This window comes from Stylophora pistillata, chromosome 5, assembly GCF_964205215.1.
Source record: "Stylophora pistillata chromosome 5, jaStyPist1.2, whole genome shotgun sequence".
NCBI classification, from domain to species: domain Eukaryota; kingdom Metazoa; phylum Cnidaria; class Anthozoa; order Scleractinia; family Pocilloporidae; genus Stylophora; species Stylophora pistillata.
Genome location: NC_142523.1, coordinates 11,757,423 through 11,773,004, shown reverse-complemented (window position 1 = coordinate 11,773,004; position 15,582 = coordinate 11,757,423). Strand labels below are relative to the sequence as shown.

General features: G+C 41.5%; 1 protein-coding gene across 1 annotated transcript in view; it reads right to left on the bottom strand.

Moving 5' to 3' along the window:
- Positions 1-15,582, bottom strand: part of LOC148730293 (uncharacterized) — a 141,050-nt gene that overhangs the window by 32,421 nt on the left and 93,047 nt on the right. The window lies entirely within an intron of this gene.

Here is a 15,582-nt window from a genome sequence, read left to right as displayed (position 1 = left end):
ATTGCCGGGGGGAGAACTTTAGTTGACAAGCTGTATGATAATTTATCCATACCATTGGGGAAAACTTTAGTTGACAAGCTGTATGATAATCTATCCATGCCATCGGGGAGAACTTTAGTGGAAAAGTTGTATGATAATCTATCCATGCCATTGGGAGAACTTTAGTTGACAAGCTGTATGATAATTTATCCATACCATTGGGGAGAACTTTAGTTGACCAGCTGTATGATAATTTATCCATGCCATTGCCGGGGGAGAACTTTAGTTGACAAGCTGTAGGATAATTTATCCATTCGATTGAGGAGAACTTTAGTTGAGAAGCTGTATGATAATTTATCCTTACCATTCAGGAGAACTTTAGTTGACAAGCTGTATGATAATTTATCCATACCATTGGGGAGAACTTTAGTTGACAAGCTGTATGATAATTTATCCATACCATTGGGGAGAACTTTAGTTGACGAGCTGTATGATAATTTATCCATACCATTGGGGAGAACTTTAGTTGAAAAGCTGTATGATAATTTATCCATACCATTGGGGAGAACTTTAGTTGACAAGCTGTATGATAATTTTTCCATGCCATTGTTGGGGGGAGAACTTTAGTTGACAAGCTGTATGATGATTTATCTATGCCATTGCCGGGGGAGAACGTTAGTTGACAAGCTGTATGATAATTTATCCATGCCATTGCCGGGGGAGAACTTTAGTTAACAAGCTGTATGATAATATATCCATGCCATTGCCGGGGGGGAGAACTTTAGTTGACAAGCTGTATGATAATTTATCCATACCATTGGGGAAAACTTTAGTTGACAAGCTGTATGATAATCTATCCATGCCATCGGGGAGAACTTTAGTGGAAAAGTTGTATGATAATCTATCCAAGCCATTGGGAGAACTTTAGTTGACAAGCTGTATGATAATTTATCCATACCATTGGGGAGAACTTTAGTTGACCAGCTGTATGATAATTTATCCATGCCATTGCCGGGGGAGAACTTTAGTTGACAAGCTGTAGGATAATTTATCCATTCGATTGAGGAGAACTTTAGTTGAGAAGCTGTATGATAATTTATCCTTACCATTGAGGAGAACTTTAGTTGACAAGCTGTATGATAATTTATCCATACCATTGGGGAGAACTTTAGTTGACAAGCTGTATGATAATTTATCCATACCATTGGGGAGAACTTTAGTTGACAAGCTGTATGATAATTTATCCATGCCATTGGGGAGAACTTTAGTTGACAAGCTGTATGATAATTTATCCATGCCATTGGGGAGAACTTTAGTTGACAAGCTGTATGATAATTTATCCATACCATTGGGGAGAACTTTAGTTGACAAGCTGTATGATAATTTATCCATACCATTGGGGAGAACTTTAGTTGACAAGCTGTATGATAATTTATCCATACCATTGGGGAGAACTTTAGTTGACAAGCTGTATGATAATTTATCCATACCATTGGGGAGAACTTTAGTTGACAAGCTGTATGATAATTTATCCATACCATTGGGGAGAACTTTAGTTGACAAGCTGTATGATAATTTTTCCATGCCATTGTTGGGGGGAGAACTTTAGTTGACAAGCTGTATGATGATTTATCTATGCCATTGCTGGGGGAGAACGTTAGTTGACAAGCTGTATGATAATTTATCCATGCCATTGCCGGGGGAGAACTTTAGTTAACAAGCTGTATGATAATATATCCATGCCATTGCCGGGGGGAGAACTTTAGTTGACAAGCTGTATGATAATTTATCCATACCATTGGGGAAAACTTTAGTTGACAAGCTGTATTATAATCTATCCATGCCATCGGGGAGAACTTTAGTGGAAAAGTTGTATGATAATCTATCCAAGCCATTGGGAGAACTTTAGTTGACAAGCTGTATGATAATTTATCCATACCATTGGGGAGAACTTTAGTTGACCAGCTGTATGATAATTTATCCATGCCATTGCCGGGGGAGAACTTTAGTTGACAAGCTGTAGGATAATTTATCCATTCGATTGAGGAGAACTTTAGTTGAGAAGCTGTATGATAATTTATCCTTACCATTGAGGAGAACTTTAGTTGACAAGCTGTATGATAATTTATCCATACCATTGGGGAGAACTTTAGTTGACAAGCTGTATGATAATTTATCCATACCATTGGGGAGAACTTTAGTTGACAAGCTGTATGATAATTTATCCATGCCATTGGGGAGAACTTTAGTTGACAAGCTGTATGGTAATTTATCCATGCCATTGGGGAGAACTTTAGTTGACAAGCTGTATGATAATTTATCCATACCATTGGGAAGAACTTTAGTTGACAAGCTGTATGATAATTTATCCATACCATTGGGGAGAACTTTAGTTGACAAGCTGTATGATAATTTATCCATACCATTGTTGGGGGGAGAACTTTAGTTGACAAGCTGTATGATGATTTATCTATGCCATTGCCGGGGGAGAACGTTAGTTGACAAGCTGTATGATAATTTATCCATACCATTGGGGAGAACTTTAGTTGACAAGCTGTATGATAATTTATCCATGCCATTGGGGAGAACTTTAGTTGACAAGCTGTATGATAATTTATCCATGCCATTAGGGAGAACTTTAGCTGGCAAGCTGTATGATAATTTATCCATACCATTGGGGAGAACTTTAGCTGACAAGCTGTAATGATAATTTATCCATGCCATTGGGGAGAACTTTAGCTGACAAGCTGTATGATAATTTATCCATGCCATTGGGGAGAACTTTAGCTGGCAAGCTGGATGATAACTGATTTGGTTACCCAGAAAGTGTTAAGCTTCAGTCACCTTTTCTTGTGGTGCACGCTTCCTTTAATGTTCATGGCTTTATGAAAGCTCGGGATTTTGAAACCCTAAAGTGCAGGGTGCCTCTGGAATTTGATATGCCTGTCTATCAGGATTAGTTCTGAAAAACTTCAAGAAAGCGCGTTTTGTTTCCAGGCAATACTATTGTGCGTGATGTTCTGCCGACAACTGTTTATCCTCCTCCAATAACGATATTAGAATTTGCTTTACAATTTTTCTCCTTTGCGGATTGTTTTATTATTTCGTTGCTATTTAACCATAAATTGATTCATTCCGGTGATATTTTGTGGAAGACATGGCTTGCCGAGGTGACTTTTCTCTTTATACTCTGTTGGCGAAGACGGATGACCCCTCTGTTCCCCCTGAAAACCATGTGATCTCCCCAGAATTCTTCATTCATATACTGTGATTTCAAATCGACTTGCGCTGCGCTTTCGTTGATTTTGAAATCACGTGTCTGATTTCAGATCAAATTGCACCCCTCTCTCAGTTTATGCAGCAGTTGAACGCAACCATTCAATATGACACTATTTATGTCGAAGCGATGAAAATCTTCGTATAAATAAATTTTTTCATTTTGATTAATTTTACTCAATTCCAAATTAATGATATCAGATCTTTGAAAAGGCTACTAAAACTAAAGTGAATTAACGCAAAATATTAAGTATCAATAGCGGCCATTTATTTTGTCTTCGTCAGAGTGAAGTAATAAAATAATTGTCCATTAGTTGTAGTTTGTTAAATGAGAACAGAAAAAAAACATGCTTTAAAAACTGGACCTGACCATACACAGCTCCACACAAATATAACTGTCGAGGTTGTTAAATGGGCGCGCGTTGGAATGAGAATAATTATGCTACTCTTACTTTCCCACTCAATCATATGTTTGCAGTGATGGTCTTGTGAAAGTTTTATTTATCTGTCAAATTGATTTCATAAGCTTGTTCATGATCCAAAACGTACCATGCCTCTCTTTTTTCTTGATCGTCTGGTGGATGATACGCATGAAGAAGTGAAAATAAAACGTTGAAGAAAAAGACAATGCAGACTCGTTTGGGAAGGGTGGGGACTAGTGGTGGAAGAGGGAAAAAGGGACATAGGGAGTAGAGAAATACACAAGGTTTTATCATCGGATATTCAGTTGGAATTAAAAACCTTGCAATTTTGTTTTTCGGGTATGATTCAAGTCAAATATCCTCTCGAAAGAGTAGTAATTTCCGAGATATAAACCTACAGATGAACCAGGATAGCCCAAAGACAGGGAAGGTTTGATCGAACACGGAGGTTAACGAAACAAAATCCGCTGATTTGTTTTCTTTTCATCATATAGTCATCTACCTTGTACTTGTATGGGAGTCTCACCTCCTTCGAGAAAATCTGTCCTCGAATGTCGCCACTCCAGTTGTTCCTAATGCTCGCGTTTGAAAGACGTGCCATAGTATTGCATGACACGCCCTTCCTGCGCATAACTTGACACATAACTAGCGCACGCGCATTAAAAAGTTGCTGCTTTTTCTCCATCCTCGTAACTCACCAGAAGTAAATCGGCATTTTCTCACAAACGAGCAAGGCGACCCATAACCTTTTTTCTCTTTCTTGAAATTGAGCAATGTCATTCTTCCCTCAATTATATTTAAAGTCCAGTTGTTAGCGAAGGAAAAGGAACAATTTTCGGAAACGCAAGCGTAGCCTGTACTCGTAAATACAATTGTCATGATATTCTAGAAGTCATATGAGTACTGCAGTTCCTAAAAGAGCTCCGGGACTCCCCTTTTATTTCAAAATTTCCTGAATATCCTGAAACAAAGGGAAAGGACTATTGTTCGTTAGGAAGCAGCTGTTAGCTAGAGAACGGCTGCGAAGGATACTTGCCATTTACAGGTCAGCGGAGACAAACACGAGACATGCACGCGGGAGAATGCGGTAAACCAAGAGCGACAACCGTCCTTCGGAGCTCTAGCCGACTTCCTCTGGTGCCAGGCTCTGTTCACCTCAAACTTAAGTACAATTGCTCTGCAGAGAATACGCTACAAGACAAATTCTTAAACCATTTCTTGGTTGATTGGGCATTGAATATGAGAAAGAGCTTTTTCGACACTCATGGAAACAAGGGCTATTTAGGTTGGCAAGTAGTGGCGTAGCTAGGATTTCACATGTACGGATTTCTGTGCCCCTTACGTGAGGTGGCTTACACCTCTGCTTTATTTTGTGTATCAGCAAGCTCGTGTTTATGCCGCGAAAATGATTAACACATGGAGTATGATAAGAGCCATGTGGATTCTATGAATTTGTGCGGTTTTTGCAAAATGGAATTATTAGCTTTATCTATTGTTTTAAAAACAAATCTTTTCAACCACCAAAACGCAACACCATCAACTACAGAAGTGCCATTAAATAACGCCTTTAAAATTCAGTCTACATAGTTTAAGAGTGTTGTAGGCTTCTTCGCCTTTAATCATAAAATTACAATACCTAAAGCACGCCAAAAGCTACTATTGTTCATGATTTATATGAATTAGACTATGAAAAAAAACTCAGTTTTAAAGCATTACTTGGATATTAAAAACTAAAAATTAAACTTACTACGTCCTAACAGACGACTTTTTAAGCAATCACTACTGATGTCTCCACGTTATGCAAAAATCCTGACAGCGAGTCAGATTCTGATCCTATATTACATAAACAGAGCTGAATAACATCTACGCATGTCATATAGACATCTATAAATCCATAGCAACAATATATATTAATTGATATGGCGCACTTTTTAAACATTTGAAAGCTTTAATCTCCTTGATCCATTAATACTAGTTTTTTAGGGAAAAAAAAATTAAAAAAAAAACTATCGCTCAGGCCTGCCCAGCTCACGTGTTGATATAAATGTAGCCGAACTTACTCAAAATGCATTTTGACGATCGAAAGAGAACGGTTAATTTCAGCAAGGATGAAACTATGGTGTGCAAAAAGATATTTAGTGCCCCTTTTGAGAGACATCTGAGGCGAAAGTTTGAAGCTTAATTTCTCTACTAGTATCGTAATCTAGGGGAAAAACCGCACCGCGTTTCAATTTTTTTAAATAATCTGCCATTTTAGTCTAGTGTTGCTATGGTTTAAAGAGTGAGCCTGCAAAAGTCCCTGAGATTTGAATGTGGTAACTGACCGCACTCTAATTGGCTCTTTAACATGCAATGTTAATTGATGGAAGTCTGGCTTACAGAGAAATTATCTGTTGTTTCTTAAAATTTCTACATTACAATGCAATACAATTTGGTGTTGTTTGGCTTAATCTCTATAAGTATGCGTTAGACTGAAGCCTTGATATCTTTGTTTGAACTCTCAGATCCGATTTGATCTTCACCGAACTACGAGTAACGAGAATGACGCCCTAAGAAATTACGAATTTATGATTATTGAACTTTTTGTGTTACTAATGTTCAGTTCTGCTGTATGTAGCTCAGCAAGTGCAATCTGAACAAATTTCACAACGTCACCTTCCAGGCTAAGGTTTAAACTTTCAGAATGTTGTCCAGGCAAGTTAAAAATTACGAGAATATTTTCTTTTTACAAAAAGGTCCAGGGCTATTTGTTCTCTCTCTTTCCTGCTGTAGCCGAGCAGGTACATCCTGAACGAATCTCACGTACTTGGTCATCCTCCAGGCCAAAGTTCTTGACATAAATCGCCAATGTATGATCATAACACTCTATTGCTTCTTGAATGAGGCCAAGATAATTGTACACAGCACCCAGGTTTTTGTAAGTATCCGCAACGTAGACGTGTTCCGAACCGAGCACTTTAAGACAAACATCCAGCGTTCGCTCGTTACAGTCTTTTGCCTGCTTTAAGTCATCCAGCTGCGAGTGGACAAGGCCTAGGTTACTGTAAGACATTGCGACAGAAACATGCTCAGGTCCGAGCTTTTTCAGCTTAACATCCAGCGCTCGCTAGTGAAAGTCTTTTGCCTGCCTTAGGTTACCCAGCTGCTCGTGGACAAGGCCCAGGTTATCATAAGACATTGCGACAGAAAGATGTTCAGGTCCCAGCTTTTTCAGCTGAACAGCCAGCGCTCGCTCGTGACAGTCTTTTGCCTGCTTTAGGTCACCCAGCTGCCGGTGGACAAGGCCCAGGTTATTGTGAGACATTGCGACATCAAGATGCTCACGTCCGAGTTTTTTAGCTTATCATCCAGAGCTCGCTCGTAAAAGTGTTTTGCCTGCTTTAGGTCACCCAGCTGTTCGTGGATAAGGGCCACGTTATTGAAAGGCATTGCGACAGAAACATGCTCAGGTGCGAGCTTTTTCAGCCGAACATCCAGCGCTCGCTCGTGAAAGTGTTTCGGCTACTTTAGGTCACCCAGCAGCCAGTGGACAAGGCCGAGGTTATTGTAAGACATTGCGCAGAAACATGCTCAGGTCCGAGCTTTTTTAGCTGAACATCCAGCGCTCGCTCGTGAAAGTCTTTTTCCTGCTTTAGGTCACCCAGCTGCTCGTGGACAGTGCACAGGTTATTGTAAGACATTGCGACATCAACATGTTTAGGTCCGAGCTTTTTCAGCTGAACGTCCAGCGCCCGCTCGTAACAGTCTTTTGCCTGCTTTAGATCACCCAGCTGCTCGGGGACAAGGCCCAGGTTATTGTACGACATTGCGACATCAACATGCTTAGGTCCGAGCCTTTTCAGTCGAATATCAAGCGCTCGATCATGAAAGTCGTTTGCCTTCTTTAGGTCACCCAGCCTCCGATGGACAAGACCCAGGTTATTATAAGACATTGCGAAGGAAAGATGGTCAGGTCCAAGCTTTTTATACTGGACATCTAGCGCTCGATGGGAGAGTCCTTTGCCTGCTTTAGGTCACCCAGCTGCCGGTGTAGAACGCCCAGTTTAGTGTAAGACATTGCGACATCAACATGCTCAGGTACGAGCTTTTTCAGTCGAACATCCAGCGCTCGCTCGTGAAAGTATTTTGCCTGCTTTAGGTCACCCAGCTTCCGGTGGAAAAGGCCCAGGTTATTGTAAGACATTGCGACATCAACATGCTCAGGTCCGAGCTTTTTCAGCTGGACATCCAGCGCTCGCTCGAGAAAGTCTTTTGCCTGCTTTAGGTCACCCATCTGCTGGTGGACAAGGCCCAGTTTATTGTAAGAACTTGCGACAGAAACATGCTCAGGTCCAAACTTTTTCAACTTAACATCCAGCGCTCGCTCTTGAAAGTGTTTTGCCTGCTTTAGGTCACCCAGCTGCTCGTGGACAAGGCCCATGTTATTGTAAGACATTGCGACATCAACATGCTTAGGTCCGAGCTTTTTCAGTTGAACATCAAGCGCTCGCCCGTGAAAGTCTTTTGCCTGCTCTAGGTCACCCAGCTTCCGGTAGACAAGGCCCAAATTATTATAAGGCTTTGCGAAAGAAAGATGGTCAGGTCCGAGCTTTTTCAGCTGGACATCTAGCGCTCGATCGTGACAGTCCTTTGCCTTGTTTAGGTCACCCACCTTCGCGTGGACAAGGCCCAGGTTATTGTAAGACATTGCCACATCAACATGGTTAGGTCCTAGCTTTTTCAGTCCAACATCCAGCGCTCGCTCGTGACAGTCTTTTGCCTGCTTTCGGTCACCCAGCTGCTCGTGGACAAGGCCCAGGTTATTGTAAGACATTGCGACATCAACATGCTCAGGTCTGAGCTTTTTCAGCTGAACATTCAGCGCTCGCTCGTGACAGCCTTTTGCCTGCTTTAGGTCACCCAGCTGCCGGTGGACAAGGCCCAGGTCATTGTAAGAACTTGCGATAGAAATATGCTCAGGTCCGAGCTTTTTCAGCTTAACATCCAGCGCTCGCTCTTGAAAGTGTTTTGCCTGCTTTAGGTCACCCAGCTGCTCGTGGACAAGGCCCAGGTTATTGTAAGACATTGCGACATCAACATGCTTAGGTCCGAGCTTTTTCAGTCGAACATCAAGCGCTCGCTCGTGGAAGTCTTTTTTCTGCTTTAGGTCACCCAGCTTCCGGTTAACAAGGCCCAAGTTATTATAGGACATTGCGACAGAAAGATGGTCAGGTCTGAACTTTTTTCAGCTGGACATCTAGCGCTAGATCGTGACAGTCCATTGCCTGCTTTAGGTCACCCAGCTGCTCGTGGACTAGGCCCAGGTTATTGTAAGACATTGCGACAGAAACATGGTCAAGTCCGAGCTTTTTCAGCTTAACATCCAGCGCTCGCTCTTGAAAGTGTTTTGCCTGCTTTAGGTCACCCAGCTGCTCGTGGACAAGACCCAGGTTATTGTAAGACATTGCGACAGAAACATGCATAGGTCCGAGCTTTTTCACCTGAACATCCAGCGCTCGTTCGTGACAGTCTTTTGCCTGCTTTAGGTCACCCAGCTGCCGGTGAACAAGGCCCAAGTTATTGTAAGAACTTGCGACAGAAACATGCTCAAGTCCGAGCTTTTTCAGCTTTACATCCAGCGCTCGCTCTTGAAAGTGTTTTGACTGCTTTAGGTCACCCAGCTGCTCGTGGACAAGGCCCATGTTATTGTAAGACATTTCGACATCAACATGCTCAGGTCCGAGCTTTTTCAGCTGAACACCTAGCGCCCGCTCGTGACAGTCCTTTGCCTGCTTTAGGTCACCCAGCTGCCGGTGGACAAGGCCCAGGTTATTGTAAGAACTTGTGACAGAAACATACTCAGATGTGAGCTTTTTCAGCTTAATATCTAGCGCTCGCTCTTGAAAGTGTTTTGCCTGCTTTAGGTCACCCAGCTGCTTGTGGACACGGCTCAGGTTATTGTAAGATATTGCGACATCAGCATGGCCAGGTCCGAGCTTTTTCAGCTTAATATCCAACGCTCGCTCGTGACAGTCTTTTGCCTGCTTTAGGTCACCCATCAGCTCGTGGACAAGGCCCAGGTTATTGTAGGATATTGCGACATCAACATGTCCAGATCCGAGCTTTTTCAGCTTAATATCCAACGCTCGCTCGTGACAGTCTTTTGCCTGCTTTAGGTCGCCCATCAGCTCGTGGACAAGGCCCAGATTATTGTAAGATATTGCGACATCAACATGCCCAGGTCCGTGCTTTTTCAGCTCAATATCCAACGTTCGCTCGTGCCAGTCTTTTGCCTGCTTTAGGTCACCCAGCAGCCAGTGGACAAGGCCCAGGTTATTGTAAGACATTGCGACATTAACATGCTCAGGTCCGAGCTTTTTCAGCTGAACATCCAGCGCTCTCTCGTGACAGTCTTTTGCCTGCTTTAGGTCACCCAGCTGCTGGTGGACAAGGCCAAGGTTATTGTAAGACATTGCGACAGAAATATGCCCAGGTACGAGTTTTTTCAGCTCAATATCCAGCGTCCGCTCTTGACAGTCTTTTGCCTGCCTTAGGTCACCCAGCTGCTCGTGGACAGTGCCCAGGTTATTGTAAGACATTGCGACAGAAACATGCCCAGGTCCGAGCTTTTTCAGCTGAACATCTAGCGCTCGCTCTTGACAGTCTTTTGCCTGCTTTAGGTCACCCAGCTGCTCGTGGACAAGGCCCAGGTTATTGTAAGACATTGCGACATCAACATGCTCAGGTCCGAGCTTTTTCAGCCAAACATTCAGTGCTCGCTCGTAACAGTCTTTTGCCTGCTTTAGGTCACCCAGCTGCTGGTGGACAGTGCCCAGTTTATGATAAATAATTGTTTTTGCTAATTCATTACTTGGGTTTTTTAACTCGATGATTGCTAGGACTGCTGAAAAGTAGCTTCTTGCCGCTGGATATTGGGAGTGCTCCCGGCACATATTTCCAAGAGTTGTAAAGACTTAAGAATGGTCCTGGAAAGTCAGGTTATCAATTTGAGCCATTTGAAATATTCTTTCTTCAAGAAAAAAATCTTCAAAGTCTTTAATCACTTTTACCAAATGAGGAACAATTTTTGTGCCAACGACTAAAGAATCTTGATCCTCGAATTTGGAGAAGGATGAAGCAGCTCTTAGTATGCATTTAATTTGCTTATCCTTGGCAGATTTCTTTGTTACTGAATTAATAACGTAATGGACGACTCCGTGCACTCGAATGTGTCACGGTGTCTTCGTCAAACAACAACAGTGGGCATCGACTTATCTTTACCCCAATCGCATCTTTATCTTCCAATTCATTTTCCATTTCCATGATGTAGTCGACGACAATATCTTTTAGTATTGGGTGTGGTGAACAAAGAGAGAGAAAAATGAACAAGTGATCTAGAACTCTGTCGGATTTCATTACCTTTTCCAAGGCCAGTGTTGTCGCTGTGGTCATTGTTTTTGGGTAACTTGGGTTTGTTCCGGCAAGAATGTCTTCAATGCTACCTCGCTGGCCTTTTTCAAGTTTCTTCAGAAAGTCAGTCCAGCGGAATTTTAAAGCTATTTTACTTTCTCGAACTTGTTTTACATATATGGCGTCGCTGGCCAAGGCCAGTGGCTGGTAATCCAAAGTTCGTGCAAGTTGTTTTTCTACCTCGTTATCAGTGACACCAGAAAGGAGCCTTAACAAGGAGCTGGCATCATCAGGCAGCATTCCTTTGCTTACTGAGATGTGCTGAATGAAAGAGCTTTCTAAAGGAATAGAGTTGGTGTCTTGTGTCGTTATCAGCAACTGGTTCCTCGCCCATTGTTGGTTTCCTGGACCTGGCAAGTACTTATATACATGAGACGAAATAGTGACATTGTCAATTACCAGCAACCACGACGTGTAATGCCCAATTTTTGCGCTTATTAGCGTCTTGAGACTTGCAATATTTTCGTCTGTGCTCAGATCTTTGGAATTACGAGTGTCTGTAATTGAGTAGTCTGGACAATTACAGTGTCGAGCGAAGGAGACATATGATTCTAAAAGTGTTTCTGAACTTTCTGCATTAAGCGTCATGACAAATGAAATCGCAGACGCTGTTTCTTTGCTCTGGTCGAAAAATCGCTTGGCTGTTAAGCGGGCCAGCTGAGATTTTCCACTTCCAGAGTTTCCGGATAAGTACAAGGTGCTTAAGCTGTCTTTGTTGGCATCTTTGAGTTCTATGAGGTGTTGTGTGATTCTATCAACCTCTGATCTGTGAGGGAAGACGTCATGTGTAGGTTCAGGAGGGAGAATACAAAATGTGAAGACTTTGGTTTGCAACTGTACTTCAAGGGTCTGTCGTTGATTCTCTTTTTCTTCAAGTTTTGCTTCCTTCTCCATAACCTGTTGTTGAAGGTTGTCAACTTTCTTCAGAACATTTCTTAACTCTTCCGTTGGGAAATTTGTCTGAGTTTGGATTTGATGGATTTGTTGAGTCGGAAGACAGAGTGCATGAAATGCAGTCTTCACCTTTAAAACCGTATTTTGAAAATCTCCACTAGAAACGTGGCCTCTTGGTATATGCGCAAAGTCTTCATTACGAAATTTTCTGAGATCATCTACATTTGACCGAACAGCTGGATGGAGACTGCAGATGCAATCAGAATAAAGAATGGCATAAAACAGCATGGTACAATCCCATTCTGCTCTGTCACCTTTGACCATGGTTGCCAAGAGATGGGCGTTTCTCTTTCTGAGTTGGTTCGTAAAGTCCTTTCCATTTTTCGATTCATCTTTCCATTCTCCCAGGGTTGCCTTTTAGCGATTGTCCCATTCTTGTTTGAAGATTGTTCGAAGGCCTTCAGCTAGTACATCGGTGACAATGCAATAAATCCTGTAGTAGTTCAATTGCTCTGCAGTATATTCCATTGAGGCCGCCGTATTTAATCCGACCCTTTACAAAAGCAGTGTCTCCATTAGTCAAGTCAGTCAGTTGTAACACTTTGTTTATCTTTTTTTTTTTGAGTATTTAGAACTTTGAAACTCGGTTAAACATTTACTACGATTATAAGCTGAGTGAGAAACCGACGAAGTTTGGGGACTGAGCAGGCGGTGTGCGCACTCCAATTGCATTGCATTGTGGTAGCGTTATTTTCAATATGGCAGTAAAAGCGGCAGAAATCGGCAGATTTTGACTGAACATTCCTTACAGTTAGGCCGTTTATTTTTTCTTTCACTATAGGTAAATATAATATGATATATTCTGAGTATGTAAAAGCATTTTTCGTACGTATTTGTCGCGTATTCGATCGTTCTGAAAGACAGACGCAAGCACTGCTTTTTAGCATGTAATTTCAGGCCGGTTTTCGAGAAGGTCAAATTCGTTGTACGTCGTAGTTTGAAGCCTTTCAAAGATTTACGTGGCCACTTTGATCCTTCATCAACAGCTCTGACCAAACGCGTTCAAATGCGCTCCAACGGTACAAATGTCTTATGCATTTTAAGTGATAGTATTTGAGACCCTTTTACGTAGCGAGGAGGGCCACTGTTGCGTTTAATGTGTTGCGTTATATAGCGTTACTACTACAAGGACATTTGTAAATCTACTTTCCTAAGTGAAGGAAAATTAACTAATCGCGAGCGTTGTGTGGTAAATCTTCTATCTTGATCATTGAATGAAGGACAGTTTAATTAGAGCAATGAAAAGAGTCACTTGATCCACGAAATCCTCTACCTTGCGCGAGGCGACACGCCGGAAAGCCGAAAGCAAAAGGCAGTCGACCGTTGAAAGGTGTTGATAGGCATGTGTGTCTCCTACCATTCGCTAGCCCTTTTAAATCTTCTACCCTCAAAGTTTAGCTCTTATTAGGATATCTCTTGATGAATTTCCTTTGCGATGGGATAATAAGGGTCAGTTTTGAGGTGTCATTTCCCCATGTGTATGTCCTTGAGGTTTAAATTGGCAAAGCCGGATAAGATTGTGCTACTAAAGGCAATATTTTCTTCTGTGCGCCCGCTGTTTTTTTCGTTTTAAAGCATGGTTCTCTCCTGCAGAAATAACTCCGGAGATACGTTTCTCAAAACGCTCATCTAGGTTTCCTTTACTCTTGAAGGGTATTTCGAAACTGTGTACATTTTTAACTAAACATAGCGCGAGAAAAATTCGTTCTTAGGTGGCGTGGGGCTTCTCCTTTTACAAATCCCGTATTTATGCTTGGGTAAAAAGTTCGTGTATTTTATAAACTACACTCCAAAACATTAACCGTCAGCCGTTAAATGACTTAAAATTTAACCGTCAACCGTCAAAAGGGTTTTTTTTTAACAGTCAACCGTCAAAGTTATCTCTCTGTTAAAAGGTCGCCAAAAGAAGTCAAACGACACTTCGCCTCTAACAAAAACAACAAAACCATAAACACGGTTTTAACCTCAAAACTTGATCGCCAAACTTTCGTTGCTTCTCATTCAACTGAAAATGGTAGTATGCATTTGTTAACTGGTAAGTTTGTGCTCACTCTTTATACTATTTCGCCTCCGACAGAGTATAAAAAGGGGGGGAGTGAAGGGAAGGGGGACTGTAGAAAATTCACCGCCAGAGCTATATGCGGGGATAAAGTAAATCGTATTGTGATAAAATACGGTCATTTTCACATTCCCACACAGATCAAAGATTTCCTCCCACCCATTATGAAGGAGGAGAACGGTTTGTAAGCACACAATTTATAAGTGAGTTTATGAAGCTTTTCTGGCTCTGCATCTAATAAAACAACAAAAAAGATTGAGGCCGCGAAACAACATGCCTCTTGAGCGACCTGGTACTGGCTCGGTCAATCTCAGCGTTCATTTAGACGCAGTATTAGCCAATTGGAGTACTGGCAACTCGTTACCACTGATTCGTGATCATTTTAATTGATTAAACATTCTTTAACTGACGTCAATCGGATACGATTTACATTTCCTAGAATGTTCAAATTCAAATTAAAAAAATCCAAACAAAACTTTTGAAATATTTTAAGGTAAGAAAAAGCTTTTAAGAACAATTTCAGTCGTCGCGTACATTTAACACAGTGGTTTATCGTTCTTTTCTTCCGTTTCTGCACCAGTGATCATACCGAGGCCGTTATCAACAAAATCTAATCTGCGAAATTGTCTTGAAAAACAAAAAAATAATAACCGACACTCGCGAGAAACCTTTCTCTCACAGAAGATAACGTCACATATTACAGGTCATATTTAGACGCCAAAATTTTTACGATAATTTTAAATATTGTCATATACCTAGACTTTCACTCAACTAAAGGAGCGCTGTTATTGGTTGATTCTTGGTCAACGTGCCCCTGATCAAATACAAATGCATCCCGAACGCGATAAAATTGCGCAGTTGTTTCCCGCGCGCCGCTTACAACAGCAAATTTTTGCCATATCATTGTTTAAGGGAAATCCTAAAAATATGCAACAAAGCACTTAATGTATCTTCCATTGGAAAACTAGCTGTTTTGTTTTCCCTCGAGTCCTGATGTTCTCCGTGAAGAAGTCGAGGAAAAAATCAGGACTCTCGGCTAGAGATAACTGTTTCCCTTGGGACCATACATTAAGTGTATAATGTAGACCTGTTTATACAGGCGCCGATGTTAAGTAATGTCCCAAAGCAGTTCTCACATCAGTTCCAGGAAAACTGCTTCCTTAATCCTTGAAAGAATTTTTTTTTGCTTCAGCACAAAAGCCTTTCCATCAGAGTCGAAATCGAGACACATGAAATGTTTAGTGAAAAAGAGGCTTGGCGCCGGAATTTTCAATATAGCATAAGAACTATTGAAGAATCTGCTCTTAACCTTGTGCAGATTACTCAATCCTTCACTTCCAAGATCTCATTAGTAATTCTCCTTACTATCTGCCGCACAATTCCTACGATGTTAGTTGGGAGAATTTGATATTTGGTATCGGATCAACTAATAGTCCTCTGAAT